General features: G+C 40.5%; 1 protein-coding gene across 2 annotated transcripts in view; it reads right to left on the bottom strand.

The window, feature by feature from the left end:
* The window catches only part of Chchd3 (coiled-coil-helix-coiled-coil-helix domain containing 3), a 284,864-nt gene that overhangs the window by 100,193 nt on the left and 158,321 nt on the right, over nucleotides 1-26,350 (bottom strand). The gene's annotated exons all lie outside the window — the stretch shown is intronic.

The following is a 26,350-nucleotide window of genomic DNA, read 5'->3' as shown; positions in this document are numbered from 1 at the left end:
TGAAACTGAAAATGACTGCATTCACAAGAACATCCATAGACCAAAATAATAATAATAATAATAATAATAATAATAATAATAATAATAATAATAGGCCAGTGACAAAGAGGTCAAAAGAATGCAGATATAACTGTGAAAGTTAACATCACTAATACAGAAGGAACTTCATTTAAATACTAAACTTTAACCTTCTTAACAAAAGCCAAAAGTGACACAATTCACATCCATTTACAGATAATAAGAGTATATATACACACACACACACACACACACACACACACACACACAGGTGCAGAATCAAAGAATGCAGATTTTAAAAGTGTTGTATTATTCAGCTGCCAATTGACAAAATAAAAGGTTATAAGCATCAATACTGGCAAGAACACAGGAAAATGGGTTTCATCTATATTGCTTGTCAGATATATAAATGGCCTAAGCATTTCAAGCATTAATCTGACAACACAAAGCAATTCTTAAAAGTGTATACAGCCACAGGGGCTGGAGAGATGGCTCAGAGGTTAAGAGCACCGACTGCTCATCCAAATGTCCTGAGTTCAATTCCCAGAACCCTCATGGTGGCTCACAACCATCTGTAATGAGATCTGGTGCTCTCTTCTGTGTAAATAAATAAATAATAAATAAATAAATAGATAAATAAATAAATAAATAAATAAATCTTTAAAAAATTTTTAAAAATTTTACATAGCCACAAAAATGTGAACTTTCTCTATTTGGGGACTTTCTTAGCAATTCTGGCAGCATGAGAATATAATCATTGCAGGGCTGCTAGGCTGTAAGGAGACGAACCCCATATCAATCAGACATCTAAATAATATATAACACTAAAAAATAATACATGCACTAAAAAGTGAGGGGGAAAGACTAGTAACAACAAGTATATCTTAAACACTTTTGAAATAGAAAAAAAATAGATATTCTAGAAAATGTCCAGCCAAACTGCAACACAACAATAGTTGTCCATGAATATTATTGTTACTCTTACTAACAAGACAATTTTACTTTAAAGCATTCAACTGTAGCAGATATTAAGACAAAACAAAAAGTTCATATATCTAAGAAAAAGGATTATGTAAATGGACAACAAAGAAAAACAACAGAGTTTAAGGAAATAAGATAAGGCCCAAAAATAGAAAGGTAATTACAAAGATTTTGGCAAAAGATAAAATCAAAGATGTTGACCTAGCCACATGATCGGACATTAGGAATTAAAAACTGCTATTTTAGAAAATAATTTTTAAATAATCAAAATATCAACTGAGTGTATAGTGGGGGGTTACAAGTCAAAATACAAGTGGAGATAGTTCTTTACTTTAATCAAGAAAGGATGGAGAGGGAAGCAGAGGTGGAGGACAGAAAATGGAGTGTGTGTTCTAAAGATGTGTAAAGATGTGTAAACCATGCTGAAATGGGGCTGGTAATCCTGCAATATTAACTGGTTCAGAGTTTGGTTAGAAATATTTTGGATCTGTTGTTGAAGAAATCTATCCAAGAAGTTTATGAGGCAGGGTCCAATTAGTAAAGCTAGGAAAATGAAGAAAAGAGGGGATAAGAAAGGTAGCATCCATTTCCATATAGATCCATCTGGAGTTGTTAGATGTGGCTATCATGTTCAATGAGGCAATATTTCTTATCTGGACCATTCTTTATTATCCACAATGAATAGTTCTTACTTCTATAACTGGAAAGAAACTTAAATATCAGTATAAATACATTTATCCTGAACTACGGAAACATCAACTGAAATAGAGATTTTTTATTTGTTTGTTTTTTGAGAAAGGGTTTCTCTGTGTAACAGCCCTAGCTTTCCTAGAACTCCCTTTGTAGACCAGGGTGACCTCAAACTCAGAAATCTGCTGGCCTCTGCCTCCTGGGATGTTGGGATTGAAGGTGTGCCTTACTGCCTGGCCTCTGATACTGAATGTTAAAGAGTAAAGTATTAAGTAATTATATTATACAACTTCAAAATTTAACAACTTGAACAGTTATAATATCAGAGAAATTACTTCCTATCCTCTTAATATATTAACACCTGCTTTTCCTTCCACTCAAAGGGTATTTCCCAACATGGTTATTAAAATAAGAGTACCACAAAAATTTGTTTAGATAGTTAAGATTTATCTGAAAAAAAAATGCAATGAGTACTGCCACAAGAATATTTTAAAAACACTAAGGAAATTCAATATTACAAGTGTATTGTTGAGTCTATCCTGAACACAGGAAGAGTGAACAAAATTTAATTTTGAAGAGCTGCTCTCAACCTAAATAAAGGATGTGCAAAGATATAATGCTTGAAAAAGTTTGAAAGCAACACACCAAATGTCAGAAACACACTGAAGACCTAAGAGGGAGCTATCACCAAAGACCTGACAGCATCAAACTAGAGGCAACATCACAAATCTTCCCTCAACTGCAAACAGAATCAATAGGTGGAGATCCACTGGGGAGAATAACAAAGCAAGAAACATGGCCACAACACTTCAATGGCACATTGCTTTCCAACAGTTAATAGGATGCTGGGCAGAAAAGTCACACGATATGAATCCTGAAACTTAAATAAGCCGAGGATATGTTGGCTAAGCTAATGGCTGCTGAGTATGGAGAGTCACACTCAGATTAAGAGAAAGCAGTAAATGGAGTGCAACGAAATAAAACTTCAGAAACAGAATCGTTGCAAATGAACAAATAAAAACAAAGAGGATTGGAACCTTATTTGTTGTTAAGGTGGGATCATTTCCTGAGAGAAAGATGAATATAAAGTCTTTGTCCACCTCCTTTTGCTATTCCTAGAAAAAACCTACACTGATTAGTTTTCAGATCATGCTAGGTTTAGGACAACATGATTGAGCTTGAAAATATGACAGAATTTGCTAATGTAGATTGTTATGGAAATCCAATCTCCCATAATCATGACAATCAAACAAAAAAGTAAATCCAATTTTATGAACCCTAAACAAATATTTTGATGTTTTAACTAGTTGTTGGTCACTAAACATTGATAGACACACACTTACCTCTTTATAGACTTGTCTCTTTTCAGAAAAAGTTTGAAGGGGCTTCACAACAAAAGATACAATTATGTCAATACAAGAGAACATAGGGACATGGGCAAGACATAGTGTGTTGATAAAGAACTTTACCTTCCCACGTATATTCTTTGGAAACTCTTCATAGCTCAAACTTTTGGGCATTGCTATGCCCTCTTAGCTGTGGTATGGCTCAGAGATGGCACAAGATGATGGTACTAGGAACTTGGTGATGTCACAATGACTTGGTCACAGTATAGGCATATGAAAGCCCCAGAAATGCCAGGGCTGATGTTGAAAGCAGGTACCTGCTCGGTGTCCATAAGATGATAGATACCATGAATGCAAACATTACTAGGGTTAAGAAAAGGCAACTTTTTAAAAGAGTTCTCAACAGGCACTCCCTATCGCCACACTTTCTTTATTCTAAATCTTCAACCCTTCTAAAATACAGACATAATGAGCTGGGAGTCATTCGGGGATCACAATGTGTGGCAGGCAGCTCTATCTGTCCTCACAACTCATGTAAGAAGATAAGCAAATAAGAGCAAGAATGGAACTTTATTCTTGTCAAAATTATGTGTGAAGATCAATATATATTATCTCAATAAAATTATGTGCTCATATAAAAAAAACAAAAGATATAGTTTACCAAACACTTCAAGAATGCATTGTAAGCTATAGAACATGATCACTGAATAAAAACAAGGTGCTAAAGTGACTGTACTCAATTAGGTAAGCACTAGATTTCTGTTATAAATGGGAAACTACACGGGATTCGCTGAGCCTTTCTTAAGAAGTTTAATGGTTAATGTCCAGCGTTAACCTGACTACAGAAAAGCACACAGGAGACCAGGAGAGCACACCTCTCCTTGTTTCTGTGGACTCATTTCCAAGAGAAGATTCAGTGGAAGGGATGACCTGGCCGGAATGTAGACAGTACCAGCCATCAGCTGTGGGCCCAGGTGGAAGAAGAGGAGATAGGAGTGAGCCAGTGCACACACACATCCCTACTCCTGTGATGGGCTGAAACTCTAAGGTGTGAGCCTAATATACCTCACCCTCCCCAAGTCCTCTGCCAGGTGTCTGTCTGTCAGAGCTCTAGGGAGTCAGACACCGGTGGCATGCTTTAACAAGGCATTATACTTACAGCAGCATTTTCTAAACCACCCCCAAATGTGACATTGAGATTAGCTCATCTCAGTGAACTTACATGGGGCTGGCCTCTGGTCACTGTCACACTTTTGAATGACTACTAAGAGGCAAAACTATAAGCTACATATAAGTCCTAGCTTACGGTGTTCAACTAGATTAATGGAATAACTGATTAGGTTGAAAACAGATATGATCAAAGCCTACCCAACCCTTCTAACACAATTCCTTTTTAATTTTTCATATAATATATTTCGATCATATTCTTTCATTTCTTCTAACTCCTCCTAGGGCCAGCCCCACTCCCTGCTCACCCAATTTTATGTCTGTCTCCTAAAAAATAAAGAGCAAACACAAAAGCACAAAAAAACATGGAGTCTGATTTGTTTTCGCCAACTACTCCTGAGCATGGGGCTTCCCCTGGAGTGTGGCTGATACACCCCATCTCACTCCATTGAAGAAAACTGATTTTCCTTATCTCAATTCTATCCATTTCAAACAGCTTCTTGGCTAGAGGCTGGAAGAGACTAAGAGACTCCTGTAGTTGAATTCAAGAACTCAAATAAGCCCCAGATTGGATCAAGTCAGTTTCTTTTGCTTTTTCTGTACTCACAGAGTTTCAAGAACCCTATTCTCCTTTTTCGCTTTTTGGTACTAATCACATACTAGGAACAGCCAACTGTAAACATCCTCTGCTCCTCCTGCTGTTTATTCTGTGGGAGAAAGAAAGCAGGTGCAAAGACAGGAGAGATGGACTGAGGCATGTATTTAAGACAGTGGTGTTCACGTCACATACTGCCAGTTCTCTCCTCAGTTTAGTTGACCGATCATGGTATTTACAAAAATATAAATTAAGCATTAATTAAAATCTTAATATATGAGCATTTTCTTAGTGTTTTTTTTTTGGGGGGGATTATCCTATAAATTCCTACCTCATTTTTAATTTAATTTTATATTCAAAACTTACTGTTATTAACATTATAGTTCAAGAGGAAGCCCAGTTGGTCAAGAGGAAGCCTGGATCTGTACCCTGGCCCTGCTAAGTCTCCATCTGACCATGAAGTGACCAGCACCAGTGCTCATATTGGGTCATGTTTGAATGTTGCTGCACACAGTTTCTGCCATATCACAAAATTTTTCATCTTTGCATCTGATAAAACCTTTCAAGACACCTTGTACAGTAGTTCTTTCAAAACTTTGTCTTTTTTTTGCATGTGTTTTCTCACCCACTGCCCCTGTCCTTAGCTCTCAGCTCTCTGGGGCAGGAATAAGGCAGGGCTTTGCTCTTCTGCCTATATCCTTGGCCCAAACTAAGACAACACTTCCCACAAGAGCAGCAGTCAGGAAGGAGTGGCTGCTGCACTGAAAGGTGAATGCAAAGCAAACAGAGCTGTTAGGCAGGAACATGGAGACTTACTTCAAAGCACCACAGCACACACACTGCCTATCGTGTGGATGTGTTCCTCAGGCTAAGAGCAGAACAAGGCAGTGCCAGCATCTCACAATCAGGAATGAAAGCAAATCTTCCTAGTAGGAGTCCAAAGCTAAATGAATGCTCAGAGTGTGAAGGGAGTGTCTACAAAGAACATTATTCAACCATGTCTTGATCAACAATGATGCTTTGCTAATTAGTATAATGGCTGGTGGGAGTGGGATTTTATTAGTGAACACGCCCATTAACTATGAAACATGTTAGATATGGGTTCTTTCTATTTTTAAAGACTCATTTTAAATTCATGTGTGTATGTGCAAGTGTAAGGAAAGTGTTACATGCTCTGAGCAGGAGTCAAGGTGGTTGTGAGCCACATAACATGAGGTCGAAGAACCAAACTCCAGTCCTCTTCAACAGCACTATTAACCATTAAGTCATCTCTCCAGCCCATAGATAGGGGTTATTAGCAAATAAAGTTGTCAAGTATATTTGAAAGCAGGCTACAATATTATATGCAGATCCTCCTTCCAGTGTTAACAGACTATGAGTCTCCAACAAGGCCTGCAGCATAGGGATGTCAGGAACAGTATGCCTTGCATCAAGTCACTGACTGAAGATGGAGATCTTTACTTGGGACCCTTCTGACAAGTGAACCAAGTGACTCCTTGCTGCGGAAGCTGTCCTGTGCATCACAGTATGTACAGCAGCATCTCTGACTCTGACCTACATAGCCCAAGAGGATCATGACCAAATCTGTCTCCAGCCATGGCCAAATGTCCCCTGTTGAGATTGGCTGTTCTAAGGATTGGTAGTCATTTGAAGCCAATGATCAGCAGCTTTTTTCCCCCTGGGGAACCTTTTCAGCAAAGAACAGAAAATTGGGGCATCACTGATTTCACAAAATGGGTTCCATGAATAACTTTGTACCTGCCTGCCAATACACTTTATCTCAATAGGTATCCATATGTATTGGAAAATTGGGCTGAGAACTGACTGTATCATAACCTGACAGGAGGGCTGACCTATAAAGACAGTGCACAAAACTATTGAGAATGGCCACATATGTATGAGTTAATGAATCCTTTCTTAAGCAGAGACGAAACTAGAAATTTTGATCCATTATTTCTGAACTAGAAGGAATATGTAAAAGAGAAATGTAAGCACACTCCTGTGATTCCATATAAAATAAGATGCATTGCCTCCATCATATACAGGATTCCGAAGCCTGTGAACTCAGGTTTGGTTCAGGTCGGACTGATATTCAGCTAATGTAAGCTAGAAATGGTTTAAGCTTATTTTGCTCCCTGTTAAAAGTTTTACAAATCACACGTTACAGAGTAACAGGAATTTTCAACCTGGAGCTCAGATGATAAAGTCAAGAGCCCAGGCTGTCCAGTTGGAGCTTTGCTCTCAACACTCCTTTAAAACAAGAATAGGGACCACAGTCCCCAGTGTCTAAAAATCAAAGGTGACATGTATTCTCAGGGAGGGCTTCCTGGCTTTTGAGTCTTCTCTAGCTCTTACTAGTACATGCTTATGAAAGATATGCATGGAAAATGAACACCTACCATGTCTAAAAGATCATGCTGAACCAAGGTCAGAAGCTGAAGATAGAACTGAATTCTAGAAGATGAAATTTTCACCCCCCCCCCCAAAAAAAAGAATCTATTGAGTAGATAATCATTATGATGCTGAAAAACTTTGAAGATCAAAATTAGTTGAAAGAGGATAGCCTAGCAAAGGACACAGAAGCTAATGTACAAGCATGGGACAGCAAGGGACACTCATTACCACACCCAGCACAGCAGAGAGATCAGTGCTATCAGGCACTAACCACTACCATTACACGGAAGAGCAAGTGGTTCTTAACTAAATCACAGCTAAGGTGGAACACAGTGTGAAGAAGTGTGAAGCAGTTTGAGTATGTAAATTAGGGCACAATTACACTAACGTGTATCTATTTTTTTATTCCAGGACGGAGAATAAATGTCTACTTCCAGGGATTTGTATATAATCTTGTTTTTATACTGAACATTACAAAGCTCAGCTGCTTTAAAAGAAAGGCAAGTTAAACTTCCACTATCTGGGCCAACGCATTCAGTGGGACTGATCTGACAAATAAATTGGACAACACCACAGAGACAATTACTATAAGACTACTGAATTTCTTTTCTCTGGATGAACTTGTATTTGTTCCATTTAAATTTAGATTTAATGTTCACACTATTGAGAACAATTGGCTAGTCAACTTCTCTTGCAATCTGTTTCAGACAGAGCTGGGGAAACATACACACACCACACCCCCACACCACACCAGGGTCCTCTGGGTCATTTTATGGGTAGTGAAGCCACACACAAACACACACACACATACACACACACACACACACACACACACACACACACACTCCACTCCACACCACACCACACCACACCACACCACACCACACCACACCACACCACCACCACATCAGGGTCCTCTGGGTCATTTGATGGGCAGTGAAGCCCCAAGCTCCTTGTTGGCTAAGGGAAAGCTGGAAGGTCAGGAAGGAAGTTGGTTCTGGAACTCCTACCTCTTGTCAGCAGTTTATTTCCCATCATTCTGGAGTTCCTTCTTTCTGTGCTGGTTTAAAGCTGAAGGAAGAGCATGTAAGTGTAAATGACTCAGACTATTCCGGCACTTCTCAGCACAAATAGGGCTATTAAGATTTTCTGCAGTAGTTGATACAGCCTCCATCTTGTGTTGGTTCAAGTCTCAGGGAGAATTAAAATACAGGACAGGGTGATGGGGAAACATCTGGGATGGAAGAGTGAGCAGAAGACTGAGCAACTCAGGCCATCAAGCAGGTCTGCTGCCACAAAGAGAGAGGGGAGGAAGGAGATTCTGCCACCTCTGAGGAGACCCTGAACAGCTGCTGCCCTTCCCAGCAGAGCTGAAGGGCATGCTCATGGCTGCCACATACTCTCAAGTGCTGAGTAGCAAAATGAAATGATAGGGAGTCAACTTCTGGTCAGAGAGAAGGTACACCAACTAACAAAGCTCCATGTTTGTAACCATTCCTTCAGAATGGCTTTACCTGTGTATAGGACAGACTGAGCAAACCAGGAAGACAGAGCAGTGAAATACAATTTGAACCACAAATTCTACGCAGTAGAGAAGAAACAAAATAGGTATGTGATAAGTAAAGCTGCAGATCCTTCCTGGCTGCTAACTCGTGAGTCTGTTTTCATATTTGTGAACGTCATGGAATAAGCTAAATGCATCTTAGATTCCCCATCTCATTGTAACATTCACATTTACCACAATGTGTCTGCTATTATGCATTTTGAATCTACAATGTGCCTAAGCCAGAGGAAACTCAATAAATGAGCCTGTTCTGCTACCAAACTGTTAGAACTTGACAGGCAAACACTGAACAACATTTGGAAATAGCCATGTAGCTGAGACGCCTGGATGCCAGGAGCAGAACATTGTATGAATGGAGGATGCTCCCTCTCTGAGGACTTGGACTGCAGCTGCTAGAATAGGGACTTTGCAAAATTCACTGGGCTGCTTCCCCAGCTTGCTATAACCTGGAAAAGTAAAATAGGTAAGATTGGGTGGCAGGAGAGTACTTTTCTAAGGTGAGTTCAACTCACAGCTGCCAACCTAATCATTAGTTTTCATGTTCTAAATGAAAATAAGTAAGGCCTGAAAATAACTGGACATCTTCAACTCAGTTCTGGCTCTTTATGGAGGTGCATACAGAAGAACTGCATTACAAACTCAACTCCCAGGTGGAAGAAGAAAAAGAATTGATGTGACTCTCAGGAAAGTTCCCTGAGGAGGCCTGAGTAAGAGTCACTCAACAGCTCTACTCTGGGTCTGACTCCTAACACACCCTCACAGAGAGATTGCCTCTTCCCTGTGACTGGAACTGTAGTGGCTGAAGTTATAACAGCAACGTTTTCAACTAATACCCAGTTTAAAAAAACAACAAAAACAAAAACAAACTACTGATCTGATAATAGTAGGGAGCTACCAATGAGGGACTCAGAAGAATAGCCATGAACCAAAGCAATTTTTCCCTTACACGCTGATTTTAAAACAAAGATGCAGGGCGGTGGTGGTGCTTGCCTTTAATCCGAGCACTCAGGAGGCAGAGGCAGGCAAATCTCTGAGTTCAAGGCCAGCCTGGTCTACAGACTGAGTTTTAGAACATATGGGGCTACACAGAGAAACCCTATCTTGAAAAAACAAACAAACAACAACACCACCACCACCACCCCAAAAAAAAAAAAAGAGCAGGTAAAACTATGCTGCAACTCTGCTACAGAGAGCAGAGTTTAGAAAGAGCTGGAGAGATGACTCTCACTCTCTTGCTGCTCTGGCAGAGGACCTTGGGTTTGATTCCCACCACCTACACCTCAGCTCACAACCATCAATTATCCTCTTTCAGGAGATCCAATACCTTCTTCTGATTAACACAGGCACTAGGCATGCACATGATGCACATGCATGCATGCATGAAGACAAGATATAAATACTTTAAAATTTTAATGGAATTTGGAAAACTCTCTAGGGAATAAAAAATATTTTAAAAATATTCCTCAGTAAAGCAACCACTTTTTTAAATTATTATTATATGTTTTAATTTTATACATCAGCCATAGGTTCCCCTGCCCTCCCCCTCCCGCCCCCACCCCCACCTTCCCCCCACACCCTCCCCACCATTCCCATGTCCTCCAGGACCAAGACACCCCTGGGGATTAATTTAAACCTGGTAGATTCAGTACAGGCAGGTCCTGTCACCTCCTTCCAGGCTGAGCATGTGTCCCTGTGTAATTCCGAGGTTCCAAGCAGCCAGCTCATGAACTAAGGACAGGTCCTGGTCCCACAGACTGGGTGCCTCCCAAACAGATCAAGCTATTCAACTGTCTCACTTATCCAGAGGGCCTGATCCAGCTGGGGACTCCACAGCCGCTGGTTCATAATTCATGTGCTTTCTTTCGATTGGTTGTTTGTCCCTGTGGTTTTTGCAATCTTGGATTCAACAGTCCCTCCTCTTTCTGGACAGTTGGACTCCTGGAGCTCCACCTGGGGCCTGGCTGAGGATCTCTGCATCCACTTCCATCAGTTATTGGATGAGAGTTCCAAGACGACTGTTAGGGTGTTTAGTCATCTGAACACCAGACTAGGTCATATCAGGCTTTCTCTCGACCATTGCCAGCAGTCTACAGAGGATGTATCATTGTGGATTTCTGGGGACCTCTCAAGCACACTGCCTATTCCTGGTCTCATGTGGTCTTCATTTATCATGGTCTGTTATTCCTCGTTCTCCCTTTCTGTTCTTGATCCAGCTGGGATCTCCTGCTCCTCTAAGCTTTCTTTCCCTCAAACCTTGCCCTTCATTACTCCCACTGTCGTCCATGTTGTTCATGTAGATCTCATCCATTTCTCTGTCATTGGGAGATCCCTGGGTCTTTCCTAGGGTCCCATTTTCTAGTTAGCCTCCCTGGAGTTGTGTAGCAGTCTAGTCATCTTTGTTTTACATCTAATATCCTACTATGAGTGAGTACATACCATGTTTTGTCCTTCTTAGTCTGGGTTACCTCACTCAGGATGATTTTTTCTAGATCCATCCATTTGCCTGCAAACCTCATGATGTCATTGTTTTTCTCTGCTGAGTATTACTCCATTGTGTATATGTACCATATTTTCTTTATCCATTCTTCAGTTGAAGGGCATCTAGGTAAAGCAACCACTTTTAACCAAAGTATCAGTAATTAGGCCTTCACAGAATTGAAGTTTTTCCCAACCCAATAACAAGGAGGAAGTTCTTAAAAATCTTTAGCTTTTATACAAAGAAACAGAGAAGAAATAAAAACATGGAAAAAAATCTAATGATAACCTCAGGCTTCAAACTGAGTGGAAGTGAAAGAAGTCTCAAAAAGGAGGCAGAGAAAGATAGGTTTGCACTGGAAGCATGATCACTCAGACTACAACAGACATGCAAACAGGTGGGTCAAGATGGGTGTAGAGGGACAATGGGGGACAGCGGTTACATGGCCCCTGAAGGAGCCAAGCAGCAGTGCAGAGAACACAAAGGGGAAGTAGCAGTGCCCTGCCTAGACTCACTCTTTTAGCACAGCGGCTTTTCCTTCTCTGGTCTATCAGATATGGGGCCAAGAACTGATTCAATCATACTTTTAGTTCATGACGGGTTCATTCAAGCTTGCTCTCTCTCCCACCCCATTTGAATTTAACTTTTATTTTTAAAGACATCATGTGGCACAGTGAAAAAATTAAAATCAAATCTTTAGAAAAATCACTAGAATCAATGAGTGTAGAGCATCAGTTACAGCAGTGGTCAGGTCTTACTAGAATAAACAACACAGACTTTGTTTTGTTTTGTTTTGTTTTGTTTTGTTTTGTTTTGGCTTTTAGAGACAGGGTTTCTCTGTGTAGCTTTGCACCTTTTCCTAGAACTCACTTGGTAGCCCAGGCTGGCCCCGAACTCACAGAGATCCACCTGGCTCTGCCTCCAAAGTGCTGGGATTAAAGGTGTGTGCCACCACCGCCTGGCTAACATCACAGATGTTAAATGACATTATAACCTGGCTTTTCAGTGACTCGGGTGCCTTCTAAACACAGCAGAGGCTGGTCACTTTCAAGCGGATGGACCTCCTTTATGTGTTGCCATAAGACCTTCAACCTTCCTTGCTACTTACCAGGCATCTCCCATTATGGGGTGCATGACCCAGGAAGCAATTCCATGGTGTTGTTCTGTCATGTGCAGTCCTTAGATTTGCTCTCATGCCCAGCTGTACTCTCTGATGTGGGAGGACTATCTTCAAATCTAGAATCCTCTAGCATGCTGTGTGTACCTTTAACTACAGCTATGCTGCCCAGAGACTCAAGAATAGAACTTATAGATATAACAACTTTTACCACTTGTAAAAACCTACTGGGGCATGGAAAGATGATTCACTGATTAAGAGTGCATGTTGCTCTTGTAGGAACCATGTTCAGTTCCCAGCACACATCAGAAAACTCACAACTGCCTGTATCTCCAGTTCTAGGGGATAAAATTGCTCTGGCCTTTGTAGGCACCAGCATTCACAAGCAAGGATACATAATAAATTTTAAAAATAGGCCTACAGCAACTAATTACTCAAAAACGATCCAACGTGAAAGAAATAGGACAATTTATACACACATAATGTATTTATCAACTTATATTTATATTTTACCACTGTAAAAACCCAAAGTTAACAAAACCACACAAGAAAGATTGAATATGAAATAATGTGAAGTAACATCACAGTTTTATGCACATATTGTTATTTTTTACTTATTTTAAACACGCATTCATTCAATCAGTCAAGGAAACAATCACAGACAAGAGCCTCGCAGGAAATCCACAGCTGAAGGAACCATTTAGTGAGTGCAGACTATGACTCTTCCCACTAAAGCTCCCCAGGCAGAACCTTCTCAAGGTTTGGATCCAACAATAACGAGCAACCTCAGGACTTTGATTAGGTTTTGCCTGCTGGGAAGTGGGAATATTATTAACTGCCTGACAGGAGTATTCTGTTGGCTTTATGGTTCCAGCTATCATCTTAATTATAGATTGCCATTTGTGAGTGTGATTCTCATTAACCCATCATTTGATCAGAGGCATGAAAGCTCCTAACATCTGTACAGCCAGGCACCAAGCATTCAGATGCAACCTAGAAGAAAGTGACCCCCACCCTTGAGCTTCTAAAGCAAGTAAAGTCTATGTAAAATGATGATATTAATGACAAAGAGGAGTGATATTTCATGTATATGTCTGCTAGTAAACACACTCAGATAAGGTATATACTCTGAGGTGGAACACTGATATGGCTAGGGCAAAAATATTCATACATATAAAGCATTATATATGTGTTAGAAACATGAAATCAAGGCCTTGGGATATAAAAGATTGTGTAGTTAATCATGCTTGATATAGAATATACATTATATAGCTCATATTTTAAAGCTGAAATACTAAACAATACCTCCAGACATTAACAGTTCCCAACCTTCCTAACACTGCGACTCTTTAATATATCCTCTTGTGTTGTGGTGACCCATTCATAAAATTATTTTCATTGCTACTTCATAAGTATAAAATCAGAAATATGTGAATAAGAAAAAGACCAAAAAGAAAATTATAATGCTTCAAACATACCAACCAGTTGAGTCCTCCAATACACGGAGAGACAGGGAGGGACAGATACAGAGAGGGAGGGACAGATACAGAGAGGGAAGGAGAGATACAGAGAGGGAAGGAGAGATACAGAGAGGGAGGGAGAGGTACAGAGAGGGAGGGAGAGGAACAGAGAAGGGGGGGAGAGGTACAGAGAGGGAGGGGGTGTGAGGAGGAGGGATAAATTTAAGCACTATTTGCATAAGTGACCACCTTCAGCACTCTAAGTGGCAGTTCCTTTCCAGAGGCAGAACACACAAAGACAAACTGACCCAACTGCCTGAAATCAAAGGCCAGTACACACAACATAAAGTCACAAGACCGTGACTTCGACAGTATGGTGAGAGTGGGCAAAAAGTTCTAGCATGGCTTTAAAAAATTTAGAATATTAGCTAGCTACTCAAGTTTTTAAATGTTGAATGTTATGTGATCTCTGCCATTTGTCACCTTGTGCAGAATATTCTAAGCTACAGTAAAGAATTGGCACTTTCTCCATCTGAACTAAAAAGACAGCCTGAAATTTCCTTTGAAAAATGGCTACCTGCCTTAATCTAAAACTGAAAACAAGCCATGTAATGAAGTTTACAAGTTAACACCTCCTCCAACACTCTTCTCTAAGATCATAAATGATCTCTTGCAATCCTAGCAAAAAAAAAAAAAAAAAAAAAAAAAAAGATTCAGAAAACTCTAGAAGAAGGGTTTATATTTGACTACTAATGACATGTGAGATTACTGAAAGCAGACACTGTTCCCCTGCAGTGTGACAAGCCTGGTGTATGCGCTGGAGGAATTCCTTTCCAAGCTCCCCTCCCTTGTGTCTTTTCTTCTGTTCCTCTGGTGTGAGATGAATAAGGCAGTAATGATGACATGATCAAGGAAGAGCTGACAACTGGCTGTGAAATTTGCAAAAGTCTGCCTAGCTGGTCTTAGCGACAAACTGTCCTTTGTCCTGGTGGAGCTTTCTGTCACTTGAGATCACCCGCATCTTCAAGAGATGAAATATAAAACCATCCACTGATCTATTGTCCATGATTCCTGCAATCCGCTGGATGTAGAACTTTCCAATGCGGTTGGTAGAATGGCCTGGCTACCTCTATTCAGCTCTAGGCAAGCACAGACACAGTGAAGCAGGAGACAATAATTTAGGACAATCTATAAAGGACTCCAGGACATTCTGAACATGTTTTCTTTATCACCAAAGAAATAAATCATATACTGTGTACATGCTAAAAGGCTAAATGCTAAAATAATTGACCCATCTGAAGAACAAAACAAACTTAATATACTTACTCATTTAGTCAACAAGTATCCAACAAAAACCTGTTTTGCACCAACCTCAGATGAACATGGTGGATCATAATAAATAATTATCCTGCCACATCTCATTCAATGACCATAAGGCACACGGCTAAAGTTCCAATTTACACACAAAGCCATAAAACTATGAAGAATCCATCCCTGCAGATGAATGCTATTTTTCAAGAACTTACAAACTGTGGTCGGGGCAGTGCACAGGCTATCTACACAAACAACGTTCACAGAAGATTACACATGACAAGGAGAGTAGATGCTGCAGGAAAAATGACCTGAACTTGAGAGCTGAATGAGCAGGAATTAGATGATCAGGGATGTTAGTTAAAGGCCTTCTCAAAAAGGTAACAATAAACAGAGGCACTATGGGAAGAAGAAAGGCAGTCTCAGCAAGAAGAATACAGTAATTCTTAAAGTAATCACAAAAATTTCACTACCTGGTTAGGAGTCTGGCTTATTCCTGTAGGCTAGAGGTAACCAGGGAGTGAGGGGAAGGTGGGCTGTTAAAGCAGTTAGCTAGGCAAGACAGTGTTGGCGCATGTCTTTAATCCCAACACTCAGGGGCAGAGCCAGGCAGACCTCTGTGAGTTCAAGGCCAGTCTGGTGTTCAGAGTGAGATCCAGGACAGGCACCAAAACTACACAGAGAAACTCCGTCTTGAAAAACAAAACTAAATAAAACAAAACAAAAGTTAGCAAGATAAAAATAGTGCGTTTTGAAAAATCAATCTTCCTGTGCAAGTTGATTAGAAAGCAGAAACTATCATACCACAAGGGCATTTGCTCAACTATGTTCATATCAGCATTGTTTGGAACCTGGAAACAACCTAGATGCCCTTCAACAGAAGAATGGATAAAGAAAATATGGTACATATACACAATGGAGTAATACTCAGCAGAGAAAAACAATGACATCATGAGGTTTGCAGGCAAATGGATGGATCTAGAAAAAAATCACCCAGAGTGAGGTAAACCCAGACTCAGAAAGACAAACATGGTATGTACTCACTCATAGTAGGATACTAGATGTAAAACAAAGATGACTAGACTGCTACACAACTCCAGGGAGGCTACCTAGAAAACGGGACCCTAGGAAAGACACAGGGATCACCCAATGACAGAGAAATGGATGAGATCTACATGAACAACCTGGATGACAGTGGGAGTAATGAAGGGCAAGGTTTGAGGGAAAGAAAGCTTAGGGGAGCAGGAGATCCCAGCTGGATCAAGAAAAGAAAGGGAGAACGAGGAATAACAGACCATAATAAATGATGACCACATGAGAACAGGAATAGGCAGAGTGCTCGAGAGGTTCTCTGAAATCCACAATGATAAATCCTCTGTAGACTGCTGGCAATGGTCGAGAGAAAGCCTGATCTGACCTAGTCTGGTGATCAGATGGCCAAACAACCTAACAGTTGTGCTGGAACTCTCACCCTATAACTGATGGAAGTGGATGCAGAGATCCTCAGCCAGGCCCCAGGTGGAGCTCCAGGTGTCCAACTGTCCAGAAAGAGGAGGGATTTTAAGAGTGTGAATTGCAGGACCTGCCTGTACTGAATCCACCAGGTTTAAATGAATCCCCAGGAGTATCTTGGTCCTGGAGGGCATGGGAATGGAGGGGAGGGGCTAGGGGGAAGGTGGGGGTGGGTGCGGGAGGGGGGAGGACAGGGGAACCCATGGCTGATGTATAAAATTAAAACACATAATAATAATAATAATAATAATAATAATAATAATAATAATAATAATAAAGAGTGTGAATTGTTGAGACCAAGATTAGAAAAGCACAGGGACAAATAGCCAAACTAACGGAAACACATGAATTATGAACCAAAGGCTGTGGAGCCCCCAACTGGATCAGACCCTCTGGATAAGTGAGACAATTGAATAGCTTGAACTGTTTGGGAGGCGCCTAGCCAGTGGGACCTGGACCTGTCCTTGGTGCATGAGCTGGCTGTTTGGAACCTTGGGCTTACACAGGGACACTTAGCTCAGCCTGGAAGGAGGGGACAGGACCTGCCTGTACTGAATCCACCAGGCTGAACTGAATCCCCAGGGGAGTCTTGGCCCTGGAGGAGATGGGAATGGAAGGGAGGGGCTGGGAGGAAGGTGGGGACAGCAGTGGCAGTGGTGGCAGCGGGACCAGGGAGGATAGGGGAACCCATGGCTGATGTGTAAAATTAAAGCACAAATATAATAAATTTTTTAAAAAAAGGAGAAAAAAAAAAAAAAAAAAAGAAAGTGGAAACAAGGGAAAGCCAGTAGGGAAGTCATAGTGACCAACATAAGACATGAGAGCAAGAGAGGATCTATTTGGAAGAGGGATAAAAAGGGATCAAGAGACGATCATGGAGGCCAAGAAAGATAATTCATGTTATCCCTTACATGAAGAATCTTTATTTACATATACACACATACATGTACATGCACGTGTGACATAAAAGTACAAGGAAAAATATTTGGCGAATAGGTGGCCAGCAGATATTGGGGAACATACAACATGCAAGGGTAACTGGAAGATAAATGAGCAATGTCCAATGACATACATGCATGACTATGTCAAAATGAAACCTACTGTTTTATATGCTAACCAAGAACTGATTGCGTTAAAAGGGAATTAATAGCTTTTCTCCATCTATTGGCATGACCAAATAAATGATTGCTGTTCTTGCCTCCATGTATGTGCTTTACTGTGTCTACTAATTTGCATATACTCAACCATCCTTGTATCCCTGCAATGAAGCCAATCTGAACATGCAGCATGCCTTGCTAATCTGTTGCTGAATCTTGTTTGCAAGTACCTTCTAGAGAATTTTTATGCTTGTATTCAACAAGAAATTGGCCCCAGCTTGATTTTATGGTTTGTTTTGTTGTTGTTCTGCCCTTCTTCAGTTGTCATCAGGGTAATAGTAGCTACACCGACTATGTCAGGAAATATGGCTTGCCTTTCTCATTTATGTTAATTTACTTTAAACTTTATTATTATAAAAATATTGTAATACACACACACACACACACACACACACACACACACACACACACACACCAAAATTAACTAGACCCAAAGACTATAGAATTCAATGAACTTCTATAGGTATAGCAATAGTTTGAAAAGCATTGGAATTAGTTGTTCTCAAAGGTGTGGTAGAATTCAACGGTGAATCTGGGTGGCCCCGCTGTCCTCTTTCTCAGTAGATTGTTATTACTGCCTCAATCTCTTTGCTGTTGCAGATCTGTTTAGGTCATTTATATTCTGTTGGTTCAGTTTTGATAGGTACATGCTCCAAGTCTGAGTCAAGCTCAGATATGATTCTTTAGGTTCTTGAACCCTTTAGCAAAAAGGAAGATAGGCCCATAAGAATATATCACTGAATTCAGTAGTCTGTAGAAAGCTACTTCTAATAGTAAAAGCCAATACACGACCACAGTTGTATGACTCTCCAGAGTTTGTAATGTCCTTCATTCATATTCATTATGTTATTTAATTCAATTTTCAAAATAATGCATACAACATAGCAGAAAAATGGAAATTAAAAAATAAAAACCTTGTTAAAGTTACTACACCAGGCTCATGGTGGAGCATATCTAGGATCATAGACATGAACTATATAGCCAAGTTACTCAGGCCACAAGACTTTTAACACCTCAATTACTCTTTCATTATTAACACAACTATGCCATCCCTTATAGGCAGGTTCCATTGGCCATTTTCTTTTATATACTCTTCATAGTGTCTGCTCTACAATACACAATTCACTCAGCAAGACAGAGAATCCTAGTTGTGAGTTGTTGTGTTCTTGTACCACTTAGGGGCAGAGCAAGGATGAGAAAATAATCAGTAGAAGCTTATCTATGAAAATTGTACATCAATAAATAAACTATAAAAAGTGAAAATAAATGTCATGGAATGCTCAATAGCAAAAGGCCTATCTATCCTGTCATCCCTATGTGAGAGAGCCTAGCACAGTACCTGCAAGGCATAACAGGTATTCCAGGTGGCTGGGATAGGGGTCAGGTTTCCTCTAGCTTCTATGCATGCCTACATTTCTCAGGTTCCCAGCACACTCAGGAACTAAACCCTTACTCTTTGTGCCCCAACCTTCTTACACTTAAAAACCTTTATGACTTTAAGAATAGGAATTTTGACAGGGAAATGAAAGAGGCAATACTTCTGCACCCTCCTCTGTGTATGTCTCTCAATTCAATACAATGTATTTCTAGGTGTCATTTTCTCAGTGTTCCTTGAGCCAAGAGCTAGCTCTGTGCAAGCGGCTTTCTATTCCATTCCTCTGATATGACCCTCTAACTTTATCAAACAGAACAGGGCTGTGCATTGGAGATAGGAAAGAGGTTAACAATTAGATGCTCTGAAGACATGACAGATAGAGTCAACAGCATCACCACTTGTCACTCCTGTCCTTTCCCACTATGTCTGAGTGGTACTTACAGTCCTCCCCAGCAGTACTCACAAGCACAACCCACCAACTGGGGCAGGCCAGCAGTTTACAAGATTACTATCCTGCCTTCAGACACACTGCAGGTGAAGAAGGGTAATGCAGGAAGTTGGAAAACAAGACAAAAGAAACAGAAGACTACTAAGTCTAAAGGAGGAGGATGAAGGGTCATCAGATATAATCACTGACTAGGCCCAAAAGGAAGCAAAAGCCATTGTCAGCCATAAAGAATCAGGGCTCAGAAGGATGTGGAGACTTACAGAGAAAAGTTAGAGGAGAAGGAAGTTCCACACATACAGAGCAGTGACTGAATATCTTCAGGAAGCACACTTCACATCCTAATAACTACCTCAATACTGAGGAAGGGGGAGAAAGGTTGACCACACTCTGAGAATTAAAAGTGACATAGGCAAGATGCCAATCAATCCCAGCCCAGGGTATATCTAGGAGATGACTTGGCAATCCCATGGAGAATTAGGGGCCACTCAACAGCTTGACTGAAGTACTTCTCAGTGTCAACTTCGGCACAACAGAGACTGTTTACAGATAGCCTTGGTAGAAAAGTATAGAGTAATTTACATGGTGGCTATGATATTAGGCAGCCTTGAGGATGCAAATATGCCATGGGAGACAGTGACAGTGGAATCATAAAAAGGTCTGCAGAATAAAAAGACATCAGTTCCATAAAGTGTAATAGAAGGGGAAGCAAGACTTCATAAAGAAGGTGACTGTCATTTCAGAGCCACCACAGAGTATGTTCTCCTACGTACTAGGATGATAATTACTTGATTTCCTGCACTAAAAATAAAAGAATTTAACGGTAGGTATATTTTCTCACCTGGTAATTATTAACTTTATAAAACTGATTTTAAAAAATATTTTTCTGTGTATACATGTCTATGTGTGGGAGTGGGTGCACACAGGCCAGAAGAAGGAGTCAGATCTCCTGGAGCTGGAGCTACAGGAGGTTGTGAGCTGTTGAATGTGACTACTGGGAACCAGACATGCTTTTAACTGCTGAGCCATCTCTCCAGCCTCTATAAAACTAAGCTTTTTATGTTATTGATGCCCCACATTTTTGTCAAGTTATATTTTCCTTTTCAAAGAAAGTAGTGTGAAAAAATCTCAATGTTTATGATCAAAGTGAATAAAATGTGATTTGAGAGAGTATACAAGATGTGTGTTGTTGTACACAGGTCTTTGGGTACATTTCCAGGTCAGCTCTGACCCTTCCAAACAAGCATTTTCTCTCCTCCCCACTGATAGTGTCCCCGGGACTGACCTCATAGATACTAACTTTTGGTTCTCCATATTTCTTTTCTAGACTATCTCTACTTCCATAGCTCTACCCAAGTCAGTTACCCAATAGAACTCTTTGGAATGAGAGATTACCTGAATACAACTCAACCCAACCTAAGCAACTCAACTCACAGGCATTATGTTAGTTAACCCTTAGATAGTAACCTGTCCTTTCCTGCCCTGTGTATCCTGCTTCTCTCTTGATTTGTTTTCCTCTTTTGAGTTCCCTCATTGTTAACAAAGACTGCCAAGTCCATCAGTCAATCCAGAGACTGTCCTACCCATCCCCCACTACACACAATCACAACATTCTGCCAAGTAGCATCTCAGGAGCTACCTTCGGGACTTTGTTTTAGTGGCCATCATTTACTATTTACAATCTATTGTACATCATTTGCAACTTATTACTATTAACTGGTATTTTCCTTCAGATTACATCCCTTTAAAATTGAAGTAAGTTTATATAAATGTCACATTTAGAAAAAGCAGAGTTAACTATCACGTAGAAGATAATGGGAACAATACAAACAAAGCAATTTCTGGTTAGAAAAGATGGTGTGACCCAAAGGTCTGAGCTTAGACATGCTCCTCACTCTTAGACGAAGACTTGCTATGGGTTAAGACAAATTATCACCACTGAAGGTAGCAGTAAAGTTCAAGGGTAGATCACGTGTGGCCACTGGGGCAGGACTCTTGGTTGAGATTTTACCTGTAACACCTACCAGCCAGAGAATAGTAGCCATATCATCATTTCTTATTCATCATCTTATTTCCTCATCTATAAAATACAAAGTTAAATGATGTAATAGGTCAAGTGCTCTAATCCAGGTTTACTAAGTAAAAGCACAGCCACACACTCACAACAAGCTAAAGGGCTCATATGTGCTGCAACTGTTGCTCAGGCATTATAAGAAAGACCACCAATGAAAGCTCCAGTACATAGACACACTCAGACCCTAGCTGTTAGAGGACACATGTCACAGGGGAAGGGCATAAAAGTTCTGAAATACCAATTAAAGTTCAGAGAACACTCCCTCCACTCATGTGACTACCTCAGCTGGATCCCACATTTAACAATCTGTGGAAGCTATGCCTGATGCGTCCATCATGAGAAAACCCCAACTTAAAAACCTATAAATGTAGTGGTCACTAAGAAAAGCGTTCACCAGGGCATCTCAGTAGCTATTACCCACCCGGCAAGAGGAAGGACAGCTCAGACACAAGGAGTGAATGCAGGAAGTATTAAGGGTGTGTGGAAGAACAAACAGCATTCTAATCCTGGCAGCAGCAGTGAGTACTGACTTGTTAAACTGTTTACACCAAGAGAAAAATCACTGACTGTAAGTCCTTCAACAGGAAAGTCTGAACACTAAAAACAGTGACCTCTTGCCACACCAGGCCAGACAGAACAAGTAAAGAAGAAAGGACCAAGGGATCTGTCTAGAGAGGACCTGAAGCGGGCTGAGGCCGGGTGTCCAAACACAAAGCAGAAGGAAGCAAGCTTTTACGATGGGCTGAAAAGTGAATGGAAATAGTGACACTCGTGTGATCCATTGGCAGCAAGTACATAGAAAAACCACACTGGTGAGCAACCATGCAAGACAACAGGTTTTTCTGACACTGTGGTCCTCCATGGCATGCACTTGCCACAGGAGACTGAGCATGGCCTTCCACAGGACATATTAAAATCTTCTGATGACCAAATTCCTGAAATGAAAAGGGATATTTGTACATACCCTATGTTCATCTTCTTGCATATGTGTTATATCATCCCTAAATTACTTATGATACTACAATATATATGCCATGTAAATAATCTTCCATTATATTGTTTGCAAACTAATTTAGATGAGAAAAAGTTTGTCCATGCTCTTCATAAACACCACCATAACAGGTTTTATGAAATGCACAACATGCAAAATAGAGGCAATAGTCGCAATGCCCCAACAGCAGGAGAAATTGTACAAAGGTAAGGATTCTAGCAGGACCTGCTTACATATCACCCAATTTATATACATTTAGCATAGTACTCAGCTCAGGGAGAATAGCTATTTTTAAACGTTTTGAATAGTTTACATTTACTATTGGTTGAATCTGCAGATACAAAACCCTCTTATACAGAGAGCTGCATGCATCAAAAGTGCTTGGATAAAAACCAAAGCAAAACTTTATAACTTCCAATTTAGTCTTATAATTAAAACATTTTTAAAAACAAACAAATAAACAAAAACCAGAGGACCTAATGTAGCCCAATCTAGCTTTAAACTTGCCATGTAATTGAGAATGATTTTGAACTCCAAATTCCCTTGCCTCGGCTTCCTTAGGGTTAGGATTACAAGCCTGTGTTACCACACCCAGTTTCTATGGAGCTGCAGATAGAACCCAGAGCTTCACACATGCTAGGCAACTCCTCTACCAACTTGAGCCACTCCCTCAGCCCCTGATTAACTTAGCACACTGCATCCAATCAAAGTCAGTTTATCAGTGACTTCTAATGCCTCAGCTATCTAATTATCTACAAGAGAGAATACAATTCTATTTGCTCAAGGTCCCCTGAAATTAGTAGTAGTATATTTAATTAATAAGAAATGTATATACTCTCAAAAATGAAGATAACCGTGAGCAAGCCTGAGAAATATGAGCTAGTTTATGTGCTTCTTGTGATTCATAATGTCCTAAAAGTTAAAGAAATAGAACATTTTTCTTCTCTAGACAACACCTTTCAAACGGTCTCACCCATGAAACCCGGAAGCATGAGCAAGAAGTGTTGCGGCTATGGCAAAGCTGGGGCACTCACCTAGAGGAACAGCACAGAGACCACACTTGTGCATGCACTGGGCATAAGGGCAGGGGTGCTAACATGATAGGGAGCCAGAGAGTGGAATAAACTGTTTTAGAAATAGCAAGGAGGAACGCTTCCTGGTAACGCTAAAATAAAGAGAAGGGAACTGACCCACCTCAAGGAGCTTCTGAGGGCAACTGCTGTAAGACAGGAGCAAGGAACCAAAGCAGAAGAAAAAGATGAACTCATGACCAGGAAATGGACCCAAAGGGTTAGGAAGATGGACTCCTGGGGTTAGGAAAAAATAATCCTGACATCCCCAGCACTCCAACAATCATGAGAAGTTGCTGGGGCTAGCCTGTGATACAGCCAAGGCTCACTGCAACTCTCTTCTGATGTTTCCTTTTGGGATCTTCCCTGTATCTCTCTTCTCTCTTCCTATCCTTCTGGTAACCAGGAATCTACCCTACACCCCAACCCAAGTTCATTTTTTCTTCCACTCAGTATCTTTGCCTTGAGGGAGTTAAATTTTCATTTTGTAAACACGGCAACACTGGGTACTAAGAAGACAATACAGCTGGTAAGCGTTGATTGTAGTACTTTGTGATGATACAAAAAAAACAAACAAGTTATTGCTATTTGGGGGTGGGGTAGAGTTAAAACACATGAGTGACTGGGTATGGTGATTTAGATGAGAAATGTCTCCCACAGGCTTTTGTGTGGGAATATTTGGACCTCGGCTGGTGCCGCAGGTGGGGAGGTTTAGGAGATACGGCCTTCCTGAAGGAATTATGTCTCCAGGGGCTTTGAGGGTAAAATGCCCTGTCCCACTCACTACCCATTAGCTCTGTGCTCACCTTGCAGGTGAGGATGTGAGCTCTCTGTCCCTGCTCCTGCCACAGGGCCTGTCACTTGCTGCTATGCCTCCCTGCCATAATGGACTCTTATCTGTCTGGAATGGGAACACAAAATATACTCTTCCTCCTATAAATTGCTTTTGGTCACAGTGTTTTATCACAGCAACAGAGAAGTACCGATACAGTGAGTCACTATGCCCCCACAAGGTAGACTAACAAGTGTCTCTTGTACACAGATAGCCTATTTTTCTGATTATTGCCCAATGATCAAGATAAACAATACTTATCTCTAAAATGCAGTTTCTGAACCCACTCGTCTAGCCTGTAAATCTGTCATCCATCCTTCTATTCTTTATCCCGAATGGTTTACTGTTGTCTGAGCTTACCATTTGAGTGCTCTTTCAGAGAATTAGAAAAATTACATCACTTAGTAGGCAGCAATGTAAACTTGAAACCAGAGATTGCATTGTAAAGCCTCCTGCCTACATATATCAATTCATGGCATCATTCTTCATTTTCCCCAGGATTAAAAACATCCAATAAAACCACATGAAGAAGTTAAAGTTACTTACAGCAAAGTCTAAGTGTTTAATTAATTTTAGGATATTAAAATGTTAAAGCCTGAGTCCAAGTTTACCATTTCATTTTTACTTTTAAAAGGTAAGCATCACATATAGTGATACAATGTCGCATTTGATGAGTGCCTTACCATTCTGAACCCAGAAAGAACCTGGAACTGTTCTATGCAATTCCACAGATAGGATGAAACAGCACCCCGTCAACCTTCTCATTTACCCAAATACCTGTATTATGCAGCAAAAGATTATTTCCCAACTCTTTACTACAATATGAGTCTTTTCTATGTATTCAAACACTGAACTCTTCTCAGTCCATCTAAGTTCTATGAAATTTAGTTTCTTCATTTAAAATATGGAGCTAATAATATCTACTTTAGCTTTTAAGACCCAAATTAAATCATATATCTAAAAGCAGTGTGCTTTAATGGGGTGGGGATGCAGGTGGGGGAAGGTCTGCATGTGTATGTATCTATGTGTGCATGTGTGCCATCACCATCCCCTTAAGGACCCCTTATCAAGTGATAGTGTATAAAAGAGTGGAGAGCAAGAGCAGACTGTCATTCTAGTACTGGGGCCATGGCTTGCATTTTGTAATAAGGTTTTAATTACAGCCCCATAAATTAATTTATGCACTATCTGTGACTGCTCCTCACTACAAGGACAGTATAGAGAAGCCATGAGCTAAGCACAGTGATATAAAGGTACAAAATTATCACAATAAAATCCACTATTTTATACACTAACTAAAAATGAATCTTGACAGTATTGGTTTACCAGTATCACCAGAATGAATTACCTTGCACCTGGAGAAAGAGTTCTAAGAGATAAGTAGGAATGTAGTAGTGCATGCCAGCAATCCTAACACACGGAGGGAAGGACAAATTCAGGCCAGCCTAGGCTTCATAGTGAGCGTATGACACAAAGCAAAACAAGAATATAAGACAAACAAGCCACAAAGCCCAACATATTTACTGTCTAACCCTTTATAGGACAAGGCTGCTGAACTCTACTCTTAGTGAACAATACGGTGCTTGTCCTCCTAACACACCAGCATTCTGCTTCCCTGAGAGGCAATCCTCCTACCACCCAACCAAAATCCCCTCCCCAGCTTCTGTCAGCAGCAGAAAAACATAGGATTTCAATGCAGTGTTAGTTTCCTGTAGTTGGAGAACTTCTCTCCAGGTCCCACTAAGGCCCAGCAGTCCAGTAGCCCACTTATAAAA

Source organism: Onychomys torridus, chromosome 3 (genome assembly GCF_903995425.1).
Source record: "Onychomys torridus chromosome 3, mOncTor1.1, whole genome shotgun sequence".
Taxonomy (NCBI): Eukaryota; Metazoa; Chordata; class Mammalia; order Rodentia; family Cricetidae; genus Onychomys; species Onychomys torridus.
The sequence above is the reverse complement of the archived record's forward strand: the minus strand, read 5'-3'. Positions and strand labels throughout refer to the sequence as shown.